The sequence below is a fragment of the Erythrolamprus reginae genome, chromosome 1 (genome assembly GCF_031021105.1).
Source record: "Erythrolamprus reginae isolate rEryReg1 chromosome 1, rEryReg1.hap1, whole genome shotgun sequence".
Classification (NCBI taxonomy): Eukaryota; Metazoa; Chordata; class Lepidosauria; order Squamata; family Dipsadidae; genus Erythrolamprus; species Erythrolamprus reginae.
Window position 1 is genome coordinate 112,736,189 of NC_091950.1, and position 16,063 is coordinate 112,752,251.

The 16,063-nt window shown below is 47.1% G+C and overlaps 1 protein-coding gene across 2 annotated transcripts in view; it reads left to right on the top strand.

The window, feature by feature from the left end:
- Positions 1 to 16,063, top strand: part of ANO3 (anoctamin 3) — a 292,176-nt gene that overhangs the window by 177,861 nt on the left and 98,252 nt on the right. The gene's annotated exons all lie outside the window — the stretch shown is intronic.

The window sequence follows — 16,063 nt, forward strand, 5'->3', positions numbered from 1 at the left end:
CCCCGCGCCAAATTTTACGCTTAAGGGCCTGTGACATGTGCATACTCAAAGGAGTGTCAGGGAGGCCCGGGGCAAAGGGGTTGTCACTATCAACCGTGGAAGTATCCGTGGACACCGTGGTTGTGGACTCCGAGCTATCCCTCGAGGAGTCCCTCTTCTTCCTGCCCCGCTTTGATACCCCACGTTTTCGGCCCCTCCCCCACACCTGGGCTGCCGTGCGTGAACGCCATGTTTTATGTGACCTGTGTGACTTGCGTTTAACCGCCTGTAGCCTGCCTCGTGGCCCCCGTGGCCAGGACCAGCGATGCCCAGGCACAGGGCACTCACCCCAATGTGAAGAGTCATCATCAGCCTCCTCTGAGCCGGAAGCAGCCCTGCTTCCCCGTCTCCTCTTGCGCTTCTTCTTAGCGCGCTGGCCGGATCTCACCCTCTGGGACCTTTCCTCCGATTCCGAGGAGCTCCAGGTTCCCTCTGCACTCGTGGCACCCCTGGCGTCCTCGTGCCGGGACCTGCCCCTCTTCCTTGGCCCCTCATCCAATTTCTCGAGCAAGGCAGAAAGAAGGTGTGAGGATACAGACACTGACTCCTCCCCAGCATCCATATCCCCAACCGCCCGTGCTGCGGGGGACCCCTCATCAAACCCACTCATTTCCTCTGGGCTGGGGTCCCCCTCCCCTGGGTCATAGGCCTCACTCCTTCTGCCGCGTGGCCCCCGGGATGGGGCCCTCCCCTGACGGCCTACAGCCCTGGGTGTCATTCCCCGGCTCCTAATGGCCCGCCCCCTGTGGCTCAACTCCCCCCTGGAGCTGACCTCCCTGGCAGGCCTACCGGCCTGTCCATCTCCAGGGGCCTCCCCCCATGACCGCTTGGGGGCCCTCCTCCTGCCCGTACGGCGGGGCTCGATGGGGGGTGTGCCCAGAACTCCAGCCTGCCCCCCTGCTGCCCTCCGCCGGGTCCCCGGCTTAGCCCTGCTGCCTCTAGCCATCGTTACCCCCCTTTAAACAAAAACGGCCCTAAAGACCGCCGAGCGCTACCGGCCTGAGCCTCTGCCGCCCACGCGTCTTTGACAGGCCTCCGGGCCCGGTCGCGCCTTCAGCGCCGCGTGCGCCACTGGCCCAGGGCCTCCGCTGCCTCCTCCACGTCCTTCGTCGTCTTCCTCGCCTCGCCGCGCTCTCTCCTAGCGCTCGCCGCCGATCCGACACTCAGATCGCCGCCCACGCGTCCTCTTCGGCCTTCGGGCCTAACCGCACCTTCAACACAGCAGCAGGGCCATGTCTCCGAACTGCGAGGGCGAGGGAACTGCGCCATGAGGCAGCCCCTTTTATAGGGCTGCCTCACCCTCGCCCCGCCAATGGGTGGCCAGCGCCACCATACCACGTCATCCCTGCGGCCCCTGGGGATGACGAGGGGCCGCAGGCACCGCCCCCACAATGGCGGCCTCCTTCCCCACCCACGCCGCAACCCCGCGCCGGCTGGTAAGTCGCCGGCGGCATTGGCAGCAATCGTTTTTTACAGAACCTATTATAGGAAAGCTAGATCAAACAGTAGTATTGGATTCTAGTTTAACCAATTCTAATGTAATTAACTTAAGTAAACCCCAATGGCCCAGGATAAAATAGAACCAATCACTAATTTATTCCAAACCATAAAATACAGTTATAAACTCTTCTGTGAACAAGGGAAGGTAACAATGTAAGCAGAAAAACCATCTAAAAAACTTAGATGAGGGGATAGATGAGGAACTCATCAAATTTGCAGATGACATCAAACTAGCAGGAATAGTCAAAACTCCAGAAAATAGGCTCAAGATACAGAAGGATCTTAACAGACTTGAACATTGGGTGCTATCTAACAAAATGAAATTCAATGGTGAAAATGTGAGGTTCTACATTTAGGCAAGAAAAATAAAAGGCATAAGTATAGTATATGTGATACCTTGCTCAACAGTAGTTAGAGGGATCTTGGAGTCCTAGTGGACAACCATTTGAATGTGAGCCAGCAGTGTGCAGCAGCTGCCAAATTTCTAGGCTGCAGATAGAATCAAGATCACAAGAAGAGTTAATACCAATTTATAATGCCTTGGTAAGGCCACATTTGGAATACTGCATTCAGTTTTGGTCGCCACAATGTAAAACAGATGTTGAGACTCTAAAAAGAGTGCAGAGAAGAGCAACAAAGATGGTTTGAGGACTGGAGGATAAAAAACATATGAAGAATGGTTGCAGGAACTGGGTATGTCTAATTTAATGGAAAGAAGGACTAGGGGAGTCATATTAACAGTGTTCCAATATCTCAGGGGTTGCCACAAAAAAGAGGGATTCAAACTATTCTCCAATAATAAAACAAGAAGCAATGGATGGAAAGTATACAAGGAGAAAACAACTTAGAACTAAGGTGAAATTTCCTGACAGTTAGAATAATTAATCAATGGAACAGCTTGCCTCCAGAAATTGTGAATGTTCCAACACTGGAAGTTTTTAAGATGTTGGATAACCATTTGTCTGAAGTAGTGTAGGATTTACTGCCTAAGCAGGGGGTTGGACTAGAACTCCAAGGTCCCTTCCAACTCTGTTGTTGTTGTTATTGTTGTTGTTGTTGTTGTTATTGTTGTTATTATTATTGTTATTATTGTTATTATTATTATTATTATTATTATTATTATTATTATTATTATTATTTTAAATGAGAGCAAAGTGAATTGTAGTTTATAAAAGTAATTGTATTTGGTGGAAGAGCTCTTTATAGCCTACACATTCCCTGAAAAGTAGTCTGAAAGGATAAAAGAAAAGAGTGCGAAAAAAGAGAGAATTTGCAAACATTGCCATTTTCTTTCCACGCAATGGAAGTCTCTTTTATATCTCAGCTCCTTTAAAAAGTTCAAAGGTACCTTCCATTGGCTAATCCAATCCTCCATAGGCAATTTCAGGGATGACAAGAGACAAGTAACATCTCATCCATCATTATATGATCATAATAATGATTTGCATTATGTGAGTTGAATCTGTCATATTTAACAGATATGACATCAATATGGTTTGTACCAGGGATCTGTGCAATCTTCTCCTATGAATGCCTTTATCTTCTAGAAGATAACATATATCAAAGCAATTTTACACAGAAAAGACTTTATGTTCAAAATCACAGGCAATATATATTTTTCAGTGGAAAATCTGTTACTCATAATAGAAACAAGTCATGTCAACCTGTTTGCAAAAAAATCCATGAAGTTGAAATATTAATTAGCCTACCATCATGGTGTCAGAATACTTATTAGCTTACAACCTTGAGATGTGAAATACACTACCAAAACAAATGGAAATTCTTTAAACTACATCTTCTTACAAAATTACTAAATGCTTGAGAATACAAAGCAGGGAGTGGTTCTATGCAGAGAAATCTGTGAAGAACTTTTACTTAAGGTTGACTCAATCAAATTCACTGAAAGAAGATGAGTCACTAAAAGGAATAGCTTTTGTCCTGTCATACAAATAAAATCAACTTTCCTAAATTTAAATTTCCTTTCTGTCGCTGCATTTTTGCTAACAATTTTCCTTTAACTTCTACACAACAGTTTTTCAGGACCTGAAAATAGCTGTCATTTCTCGCCTTTATCTTATCCAGAAAAATGGATAACTTAAAATGTCTTGTGTTTTTATCACAACTAGGAAAAAGGAAGAAAGAGGGGGAAAGTAGGGAGAAAGGGAGAGTTGGAGTGGGAGAAGGAGAAGGAGAGGGAGGAAGGGAAGGAGGGAGGAGAGAGAGAGAGATGGATGGATGGATGGATGGATGGATGGATGGGTGGGTGGGTGGGTGGGTGGGTGGGTGGGTGGATGGATGGATGGATGGATGGAGCTCACAGAGCAATAATATGATTTCTTGCTTAAGTATTTCGAGGAACCACAATAATTGTGGAGTAAGGAGTAAACACATGAATCATGGACTTATATTTCATTCTGTTCAGAACTTATCCAGGCTACTCAAATTATGCAGCAAAAATGCCAGTTTGGGACAAACCAATATTTCTCTTACTCCATACAACATGACCAGTTATACCTACTACAAGACTTGATTGTGGGGTTGTGGGGGTATGAGAGAGAACCTCCTATTGTTCCCAAAATAATTGATTTTTGGTTTCACAGGACGAGCACCAATTTTGACAATTACTTTATTTGTTTGTTTGTTTGTTTGTTTGTTTCTCTGTTTGTTTTTGTTTGTTGATTTGTTTGTTTGTTTATTTATTTAATCTATCTATTTCTTTGCTGCTGCAATCAAAAATTGCTCTTGACAATTCACAAAGAAAAATTCGAAATAGGTAGACCTCATTTACAGCAGTTCATTTAGTGACTATTCAGAGTTACCACAGCACTGGAAAAAGTGACATGACCTTTTTTTCATACCTGATCAAAACATAAGGATTGGCAATTGACTCATATTTACAATGGTTGCAGTGTCTCTGACAGTCATCTGATCAATTTTTTTAACCTTTTGCCATGCAAAGTCAATGTGGAAATCAACTTTATTTAACAACCTTGTTATTAACTTAACAACATTCATTTATCGACTATGGCAAGAAAGGTTATAAAATGGGCAAAACTCAGTTAACAAATAACTTAACAACAGAAATTTTGGGCTCAATTTTGATCAGCAGTCAAGAACTATCTGTATAAAACAAAAGTCATGCATAAAGAATATGAAAAATAATGGCAACAGCACAACACAAATCAGGGGAAAACTCTCAAAAACAAAGCTTGGTCTTTAGAAAATTATAGTAGCAATGAGAGAATTTGAGAAAATGTATACTTATTTATTGCAGTGTTCATGGCCAGAAACCCAAATTCTTTGGCTCACTGACACCTTTGAGAACTATTAATTTTTCATTGACCACCCCAAAATTTATTACATAAAAATAACATATTATTTTAAATATTAGTACTACAAATGTTAGTAGTAACATTAGGTACACTCACAATAGTATTACACCACTTCCACCCACCTGGCCTTCTGTAAAGCCTTGAAAACGTACTTGTCCACCTGTCTGGGAGGAGTTTGATCTGGTGACACCTGATGAAGTGGACAAGGCCATTGGAGCTGTGAGTTCCGCCACCTGCTTACTGGATCCGTGTCCCTCTTGGCTGATCTCGGCCAGCAGGGAGGTGACACGGAGCTGGGTCCAGGAGATTACCAACGCTTCCTTGGGGAGGGGAGTTTTTCCATCACTCTATAAAGAAGCGCTCGTGCGCCCCCTCCTCAAGAAGCCTTCCCTGGACCCAGCCATACTTAACAACTATCGTCCAGTCTCCAACCTTCCCTTTATGGGGAAGGTTGTCGAGAAGGTGGTGGCACTCCAGCTCCAACGGTCCTTGGAAGAAGCTGATTATCTAGGTCCCCAGCAGTCGGGTTTCAGGCCCGGTTACAGCACGGAAACTGCTTTGGTCGCGTTGATGGATGATCTCTGGCGGGCCCGGGACAGGGGTTTATCCTCTGTCCTGGTGCTTCTTGACCTCTCAGCGGCTTTCGATACCATCGACCATGGTATCCTTCTGCACCGGCTGGAGGGGTTGGGGGTGGGAGGCACTGTTCTCCAGTGGTTCTCCTCCTACCTCTCCGGTCGGTCACAGTCGGTGTTAGTGGGGGGTCAGAGGTCGACTCCGAGGTTTCTCCCTTGTGGGGTGCCTCAGGGGTCGGTCCTCTCCCCCCTGCTATTTAATATCTACATGAAACCGCTGGGTGAGATCATCCAAGGGCATGGGGTGAAGTATCATCAGTACGCTGATGATACCCAGCTTTATATCTCCACCCCATGTCCAGTCAATGAAGCAGTGGAAGTGATGTGCCGGTGTCTGGAGGCTGTTGGGGCCTGGATGGGTGTCAACAGACTCAAACTCAACCCGGATAAGACAGAGTGGCTGTGGGTTTTGCCTCCCAAGGACAATTCCATCTGTCCGTCCATTACCCTGGGGGGGAATCCTTGACCCCCTCGGAGAGGGTCCGCAACTTGGGCGTCCTCCTCGATCCACAGCTCACATTAGAGAACCATCTTTCAGCTGTGGCGAGGGGGGCGTTTGCCCAGGTTCGCCTGGTGCACCAGTTGCGGCCCTATCTGGACCGGGACTCATTGCTCACAGTCACTCATGCCCTCATCACCTCGAGGTTCGACTACTGTAATGCTCTCTACATGGGGCTACCTTTGAAAAGTGTTCGGAAACTTCAGATCGTGCAGAATGCAGCTGCGAGAGCAGTCATGGGCCTACCTAGGTATGCCCATGTTTCAACATCACTCCGCAGCTTGCATTGGCTGCCGATCAATTTCCGGTCACAATTCAAAGTGTTGGTCATGACCTTTAAAGCCCTTCATGGCACTGGACCAGAATATCTCCGAGACCGCCTTCTACCGCACGAATCCCAGCGACCAATTAGGTCCCACAGAGTGGGCCTTCTCCGGGTCCCGTCAACTAAACAATGTCGGTTGGCGGGCCCCAGGGCAAGAGCCTTCTCTGTGGCGGCCCCGACTCTCTGGAACCAACTCCCCCCAGAGATTAGAACTGCCCCTACTCTCCCTGCCTTCCGTAAACTTCTTAAAACCCACCTCTGTCGTCAGGCATGGGGGAACTGAAACACCTCCCCCGGGCATGCACATTTTATGTATGGGATGTTTGAGTGTATGCTTGTTAACAAAATGGGGTTCTTTTAAATGTTTTAAATTATATTTGGATTTGTTACAAACTGTTATGTTATGCTGTGAGCCGCCCCGAGTCTGCGGAGAGGGGCGGCATACAAATCTAAATAAATAAATAAATAAATAAATAAATAAAACATGGCTTTGTCAGCAGGCCTAGGACCATTAACCTATAGTACTCTGCTTCGGCCCAGAATGTGATGACTGTTTTTGTGTTGGATTTTAATTGTTGTAGATTGTTTTTATCATTGTACGCTGCACAGAATCTGTGTGGAGTTGGGCAGCTTATAAATCCAATGAAAACTAAACCCAAAACCTACTACAAATGTTAGCAGTAACTTTAGGTACGCTCACATTACACCAATCCTCCACAAGTTGCACTGGCTCCCTATTGGTCTCCAGCTCAATTCAAAGTGTTGGTTATTGTCTTTAAAGCCCTATATAGCTCAGGGCCAGGTTATCTCCGAGATTGCCTTCTACCTTATAGATCCCAGCAACCAGTAAAATCCCACAGAGCTGGTCTCCTCCAGATCCCATCAGCTAAACAGTGTCGGCTGACAGGCCCGCGGGGAAAGGTCTTCTCTGTGGCTACCCCGGCTCTCTGGAACCAACTACCCCCTGAGATCCAGACTAACCTTCCAGAAAGCATTGAAGACCTGCTTTTTTTCTGGCAGACTTAGGGCCGTTGATCTTGCGATTTTATAAGGTCTGGCCTTGAATGATTTTTCTTAATCTTTTATGATGTTTTTAAATGTATTTTATATCCTGTTGCAAGCCACCAAGAATACAAAACAAACAAGTTGGATAATTCCATCAAACCTAGCAGTAGCTACTGTCCGCTTTTACTGTCCGAGTTACTAATGCCCTTACCACTTTGAGGTTTGACTACTGCAATGCTCTTTACATGGGGTTACCTTTGAAGAGTGGAGGTAGTACAGAATGCAGCCATGAGAGTGATCATGGGCCTCCCGAGGTATGCCCATGTCTCTACAGCACTCCAAGAGCTGCACTGGCTACCGATTAGTCTCTAAACACAATTCAAATTGTAGTTTATTTCCTATAAAGCTCTAAATGGCATGGGACCAGATTACCTATGGGATCGTCTAATACCTTATACATCTCAGTGGCTAGTCAGGTCCTACAGAGTAAGCCTTCTCCTGGTACAGTCAGCCAGACAATGTCATCTGGCAGGACCTACGGGAAGAGCCTTCTCTGTGGCGGCACCAGTCCTATGGAATGAGCTCCCCTCAGAGATCCGTATTTCCCCCACTCTCCCTGCCTTCCATAAACCTTTAAAGACCCACCTCTGTCAGAAGGCCTAGGTCCATTGAAATTTTAACACTTTGCCCCACCCAATGAATTTATTTATTATTATTTATTATTTGGATTTGTATGCCGCCCCTCTCCGAAGACTCGGGGCGGCTCACAACAAGTGAAAAACAATCCAATACAATCCAATTAATTAAAATATTATAAGTTTAAGAAAATCCCCAATACTAACATACACACATACAGGCATACCATATATAACTTCAACGTGCCCAGGGGGAGATGTTTAGTTTCCCCATGCCCGACGGCAAAGGTGGGTTTTAAGGAGTTTACGGAAGGCAGGAAGAGTAGGGGCAGTTCTGATCTCCGGGGGGAGTTGGTTCCAGAGGGGCCGGTGCCGCCACAGAGAAGGCTCTCCCCCTGGGGCCCGCCAACCGGCATTGTTTAGTTGACGGGACCCGGAGGAGGCCCACTCTGTGGGACCTAATCGGTCGCTGGGATTCGTGCGGCAGAAGGCGGTCTCGGAGATATTCTGGTCCAGTGCCATGAAGGGCTTTAAAGGTCATAACCAACACTTTGAATTGTGACCGGAAACTGATCGGCAACCAATGCAGACTGCGGAGTGATGGTGAAACATGGGCATACCTGGGTAAGCCCATGACTGCTCTCGCAGCTGCATTCTGCACGATCTGAAGTTTCCGAACACTTTTCAAAGGTAGCCCCATGTAGAGAGCATTACAGTAGTCGAACCTCGAGGTGATGAGGGCATGAGTGACTGTGAGCAATGAGTCCCGGTCCAGATAGGGCCGCAACTGGTGCACCAGGCGAACCTGGGCAAACGCCCCCCTCGCCACAGCCGAAAGATGGTTCTCTAATGTCAGCTGTGGATCGAGGAGGACGCCCAAGTTGCGGACCCTCTCTGAGGGGGTCAATGATTCCCCCCCCCAGGGTAATGGACGGACAGATGGGATTGTCCTTGGGAGGCAAAACCCACAGCCACTCCGTCTTATCCGGGTTGAGTTTGAGTCTGTTGACACCCATCCAGGCCCCAACAGCCTCCAGGCACCGGCACATCACTTCCGCCGCTTCGTTGACTGGGCATGGGGTGGAGATGTAAAGCTGGGTATCATCGGCATATTGATGATACCTCATCCCATGTCCTTGGATGATCTCACCCAGCGGTTTCATGTAGATGTTAAATAGCAAGGGGGAGAGGACCGACCCCTGAGGCACCCCACAAGGGAGAGACCTCGGAGTCGACCTCTGACCCCCCACTAACACCGACTGCGACCGGCCAGAGAGGTAGGAGGAGAACCACTGAAGCACAGTGCCTCCCACCCCCAACCCCTCCAACCGGTGCAGAAGGATACCATGGTCGATGGTATCGAAAGCCGCTGAGAGGTCGAGGAGCACCAGGACAGAGGATAAACCCCTGTCCCGGGCCCGCCAGAGATCATCCATCAACGCGACCAAAGCGGTTTCCGTGCTGTAACCGGGCCTGAAGCCCGACTGCCGGGGGACCAAGATAATCGGCTTCTTCCAAGGACCGCTGGAGCTGGAGTGCCACCACCTTCTCGACAACCTTCCCCATGAAGGGAAGGTTGGAGACTGGACGATAGTTGTTAAGTACTGCTGGGTCCAGGGAGGGCTTCTTGAGGAGGGGGCGCACAAGCGCTTCTTTATAGAGTGATGGAAAAACTCCCCTCCCCAAGGAAGCGTTGGTAATCTCCTGGGCCCAGCTCCGTGTCACCTCCCTGCTGGCCGAAACCAACCAGGAGGGACACGGATCCAGTAAACAGGTGGCAGAACTCACAGCTCCAATGGCCTTGTCCACTTCATCAGGTGTCACCAGATCAAACTCTTCCCAGACAGGTGGACAAGTACGTGCCCCAGTCACCTCGACTGACTCGTTGTCAGTCGACTCTGTTTTACAATTGGAGTCGAGGTCGGCCCGGATCTGAGCGACTTTATCAGCGAAAAACGTGTTAAACTCCTCGGCACTACTCTGCAAGGGCTCCCCAACTCCCCCCTGATTAAGAAGGGAGCGGGTCACCCTAAACAGAGCGGCCGGGCGGGATTCCGCTGATGCAATCAAGGCGGCATGGTACGCGCATCTTGCCGCCTTGAGCGCCACTTTGTAAGTCTTAATAAAAGCTCTTACAAGTGTTCGATCAGATTCAGACCTACTCTTCCTCCATCGCTTCTCTAGACGTCTCTTTTGGCGTTTCAACTCCCGGAGCTCCTCGTTGAACCATGGAGCTCTACGGGGTCTAGCGCCACGGAGAGGTCGCAAAGGCGCAATCCGGTCAAGAGCCTCCGCAGCAGCCGTATTCCAGGCCTCCGCAAGAGACTCTGCCGAACTGTGGATGAGTGCCTCTGGAATAACCCCAAGCGCCGTCTGGAAACCCTCTGGATCCATTAGGCGTCTGGGGCGGAACATCTTCATTGGTTCCGCCTCCCTGCGGGGAAGGATTGGAGCCAGGAAGTTAAGCCGTAGTAGAAAATGGTCTGACCATGACAAAGGCACTGCTTCTAAGCCCCTTAGTCTCAGACCATTACTCAGTTGCTCGGAAAGGAATACCATGTCAGGTGCGTGCCCCCCCTCATGAGTTGGACCCCGTACTACTTGAGTCAGGTCCATGGCTGTCATGGTGGTCATGAACTCCTGTGCCAACCCCGAGGTTTCGCCGAGTGACGGCAGGTTGAAGTCCCCCAAGACAATAAGTCTGGGGAACTCCACCGCCAACCCGGCTACCTCCTCGAGTAGCACAGGCAGGGCTTTTGGCACGCAGCTGGGAGGCAGGTACGTGAGAAATAAGCCCACCTGAACCCCTAAGTCCAACCTCATCAAGAGTGACTCGCAACCCGCAATTTCCGGAGCAATGAGTCCACGCAGGCAAAGGCTCTCCCTGGCTATAATAGCCACTCCTCCCCCCCTTCCCTGGGGTCGAGGTTGATGCCATATCTGAAACCCAGCTGGGCAAATTTCGGAGAGAGGAACACCTCCCTCCGGGCCCAGCCAGGTTTCAGTGATACATGCCAGGTCGGCCTCCTCATCCAGGATCAAATCCCGGATGAGGAGAGCTTTATTTACCACCGACCTGGCATTAAGTAGCAGCAACCTGAGTCCAGGGCCAGAGTTACACTCATCACCAGTACCCAAGATTGGGCTCACAGAGTTGGAACAAGGGACCGTTATTAAGCAACGGTCTCTCGTTCCCCTGGAACGGCTAACTCTGTGACCCCCGCCATATCTGCCTCTCCCCAGCAACACAGGGATATTCCGGCCCTCTGCCACCCCAGAGATCAGTGCCCCTTCCTCCCCTGCCTCCCGAGCGTCGGGTGGGCCAATTCTGTCACTCATACTACTGTCACTCATCCCATCCATGCCATATTCCCACCCACCCCAACCATCACACTCATACTCATTCATTCCATATACAACATTAAATCTACTCCAGTCATCCATTAATTAGAAACCCCCCCCAATATTAAAAGAGGATTAAATTAATAATAGATAAAAATGCTGATAGAATATAGCACAGTATAATACATATAAATAGAATAAAAAAGTTCACAAGATTAATAATTAATAAAATGGTATAAAATGTTAAAAATGGTATAAATCAGTTCTTAATATTAATTATTAGCTAATCGTCGGTTAATCAATCGGCCCAGGTGTAGTGTCTTTATAGGTCTTCAATATAACTTAGATCTTTAAAAAAGTCTTAAAAACTGCTGTTGTTTTTTCCAGCCGGTCCACTAGGGGGCATAGATCTTCTGTAAAGTGCATAGACGTGCATAGAAACCAGGGGGGGGGGGGAGGGGAGGGACAAACAAGATAGTCATTTGCAAAGTTAGTATAAGCAATGTCCATGGCCAATTGGCCATATTGGTCCCAGGCAACCAGTCAACCAGTCCCAGGCAACCAGTCCCATCCTTCTCACTCTCCTCCATAGTTCATCGTCCAGCAAGCCCGTCTCCACAGTCTTTCCCACCTACTCCTCCCTTGGCACCAGCAGCTCACACCTGCTGGTGCCATACAGGAAGGGGGGGGCGGGGGGGGTCGTTATTCCAAATATGCCCCGCCAGCAATTTTCCTCCACTGGAACAGGTCGCTCTTCGTCACCTCCATTTCCCCTGCTCTCTCTCTGCTTCGACGCTGGTCACTCTCACTCACCAGGTCGGGGGGGGGGTGTCGGTTCAGTGCCCCCACACTCCACGTTCCACGTTCTTTCAACACGTTCTTTCAGCACCATCCACTTTCCTCCTTTCCTCCTTCTCCGTTGTTTCCTAATTTTTGTGCAAAGCACCGCCGCCATCTCTCGCGTCCCAATCAGCCACCTCTCGACGCTGCGGTCTTTTCCGGTGTCTACAGCACCCTCCGGCCCCCACCATCTCCGGCCCCCACCATCTCGGAACAATCTGCTCCCATCTGTCGGGCCGGGTCTGGGGATTCAGCCCGACAGTCGCTCTGCCTCTTCTCGGCTGCTCTCTTCCCTCCGATGTCAAAGACTTTGCGCGCGCTGCCGCCGCCATCTTCCGCGTCCCAGCTGGTTCCACGTCCCAGCTGGTCGCCCCGCAGACACTCACGCGCCTCTGCCCCCAGCCTCAGAGCTCTGCAGTTGGGGATACAGTTGGGGGTGCAGCAGCCACAGCGATAACAGACAACCTCCCATCCTGGACCAACATTTCCGACGATATACCGTTGTTCAAGGGAGCGGCGGACCCACCATCTCCCCACCGCTCGAACCGGAACCGGAAGTGAATGTGTGATGGATGATATATAAATGTGTTGTTAACTTTTAATTATGGGGATTTTAATATGTAATGTTATTTAGATTTCTACATGCTGTGACCCACCCTGAGTTCCATGAAAAGGGTGGCATAGAAATCAAATAGATAGATAGATAGATAGATAGATAGATAGATAGATAGATAGATAGATAAAAAATAAGTAAGTAAGTAAGTAAGTAAGTAAGTAAGTAAGTAAGTAAGTAAATACTCATTGGTTCCCAACACAACCCTTATCCATAGGTAACATGGATACTTATACATAGTTAGTTACTGAACTAATACCAATTAACTGTTATTACTGGAGCAAAATGCTAGTAATAAACATACAACAATTTATGATAAATAAGCTTAGTAATCTGAACCTAGAGCAATAAAAGTTTCATGAAAACCAGTATTGCTAATGTTTAGGTTTTTTATACATTATATTAAATACAGTGGAACCCCGACATAAGAGCTGCTCGACTTAAGAGCTACTCGAGATAAGAGCTGGGAGAGGAGAGACATTTTTTTATTTTATTTTATTTATTACTTGGATTTGTATGCCGCCCCTCTCCGCGATACGAGCCGAGAAGAGCCGGGCTGGCTTACTTTCCTTCCTTCCCGCGCTGATGCAGAGCCACTCGAACAAAGCGTCGCGCCCCTCTGATGCTTTCGGCGGCTTCCGAAGCGACGCTGGGCTCTTTTGCCGCCAAAAGCGTCAGGGGGGCATGACGCTTTGTTTGAGTGGCTCTGCATCAGCGCGGGAAGGAAGGAAAGTAAGCCAGCCCGGCTCTTCTCGGCTCGTATCCCGGCACTTGGTGAGTGGAGAGGCGGTCGCCTCCCCTGCTGCCCCACTCTGGGGGTCCTTGGCTTCTGCTGGGGGTGGGGGGATCCGAACGCTGTTTTGAATTTCACATTCCGAGTGGCCCAAACGCCAAAGGCGAACTTCCGCACCTCAGGAGTTAGCTCGCAAACGGCGCGGCTGTTTTAAAACATCGCTGCCGGCCTGGGGGGGGAGAGGGAAAGGGGGGAGAGGGGGGAGAGAAAGAGAGAGGGAGAGAGAGAAAGAGAGAGGGAAAGGGGGGAGAGGGGGGAGAGAAAGAGAGAGGGATAGAAAGAGAGAGAGAGTGAGAGATGCTCAGTGAGCCTTTCTTTGAAGTTGCCTTTCTTTCTTTCTTTCTTTCTTTCTTTCTTTCTCTCTCTCTTTCTTTTTCTCTCTTGCTCTCTTGCTCTTTCATTCTTTTTTCTTTCTCTTTCTTTCTTTCTCTTTCTTTCTTTCTTTCTCTTGCTTTCTTTCTTTCTCTTGCTTTCTCTCCTTCCTTCCCTCCTTCCATTTCTTTCATTCTCCCTCTCTATTTTTATTTCTCTTTCATTTTCTTTCTTTCTCTCTTGCTTGCTTTCTTTCTTGCTCTTTTTCTTTCTCTCTTTTACCTTCCCTTCCTCTATTTCTTGCTTTCCTTTTCCTTCCTCCCTTCTTTCCTCCCTCTACAGGATTGGGTGGCAGTGAAGTTACTCTCCCCTTTCATAAGTTTCCTTGCTTCCTTCCTCTGTTCCTGTCCCTTCACCCTTTCTTTCTTTCTTTCTTTCTTTCTTTCTTTCTTTCTTTCTTCCTTTCTTTCTTCCTTCCTTTCTTTCTTTCCTTCCTTCCTTTCCTCCCTCCATTTCTTGCTTTCCTTTTCCTTCCTCCCTTCTTTCCTCCCTCTACAGGATTGGGTGGCAGTGAAGTTGAATAAATAACTACAGTTTAATGAATAAAAATAAAAGTTTGCCATGTTGATTGTTTTGGGTAAAAAGAGGAAGGGAAGGAAAGCTCTCAGCTTATCATCTTATTAATAAGTAAAGTTACATTTATTCTTGCAATGTCTTTTTGCATAATTTAGACTAACTTTGTGAGTTTTTTGAGGGCTGGAACCAATTAAAATTATTTACATTAATTCCTATGGGGAAAAGTCGTTCGAGATAAGAGCTGCTCGACTTAAGAGCGCAGGTCCGGAACGAATTAAACTCGTATCTCGAGGTACCACTGTACTGGCAAACCAAAACAATTAGAAGTGAGACAAAAATGTTGACTATGCTTTTGGAAAGTATTTTAATAAAAAGCAAACAAAAACAATATTTGGCTTTGATCAGCGTCTAAAACTTTTATGATTTCCAAGCACCAACAAGGCCAATCATGATTTTAATTTTGTGCTGAAAAGACAAAATAAAAAGTGCTTCCATCAGTTATTTCTTTTCTACAAAGAAAAATAAGGAAGAATCTGTTCTAGGCTTTATTTTATTTTATTCCTAAAATCAGTTTTGATTTTGAAATGGTATGGCCATTTTTTATGAAATGTAATAAAATGTAATAAATTATATTCTGATTTGCGGATAAATGAAACAATATTGCATTCATGTACATATTTATTCTATAGTATATATAAGTGGGATCCACTTCTGCTTGATTTTAAGAGCCTCGGTGGTGCAGTGGTTACAGTGCAGTACTGCAAGCTAGTTCTGCTGATCACCAGCTGCCAGCAGTTTGGCAGATCGAATCTCACCAGGCTCAAGGTTGACTCAGCCTTCCATCTTTCCCAGGATGGTAAAATGAGGACCCAGATTGTTGGGAGAAATATGCTTACTCTGTAAATCACTTAGAGAGGGCTGCAAAGGTCTGTGAAGCAGTATATAAATTTAAATGCTAATGCCATTGCTATTGGTTTGGTTTTAAACTTTTTTTTACAGTTCATCCATTAACAAAGAAGTGATACCATTGTAATTTCATCTGTACCTGAGAAAGTGACAGCTTTGGACAAATTCCCCTAAAATAGAGCCAGAGAAAGTCTCAATATATAAGGCTACATCTTCCACAAGCTCCAGCTATCAATGATATAGCTCTAGGAGATGTAATGCAAATATTTGAAGCACCAGATCACCCACCATTGCTTTCCAACTTAGTTGGAGACTTCAAATAGAATATGAGTTCCTTTTATATATATATATAAAGGGTCTCTGATACATAATGGCCATGACTCATGAACCCAAACTGAGACTGAGAAAGAAGATTGTTGGGAGGTAAATATGTTCCTTTACTAATACAAGTACACCAACAAGCAAGAAGAACACTATGTCAGCTTAAATATACTTGTTCTTTACCAAGCTCAGAATGGAAAAGAAATCATTTAGAATTGAGGGCAAGGGACAAAGATGAAATTATCCCTGGGTACCCTGTTTCTCTCCTACTCAAATATTCAGTGATCAACTGCTTCCATCTCACTTCTCACCTCAAACTGTTGTGGGGAAATGGACTTCTATTATCTGTTAAGTCAATAAGTGAAAAAGCTTTTCTTTATTTGAAGGTTA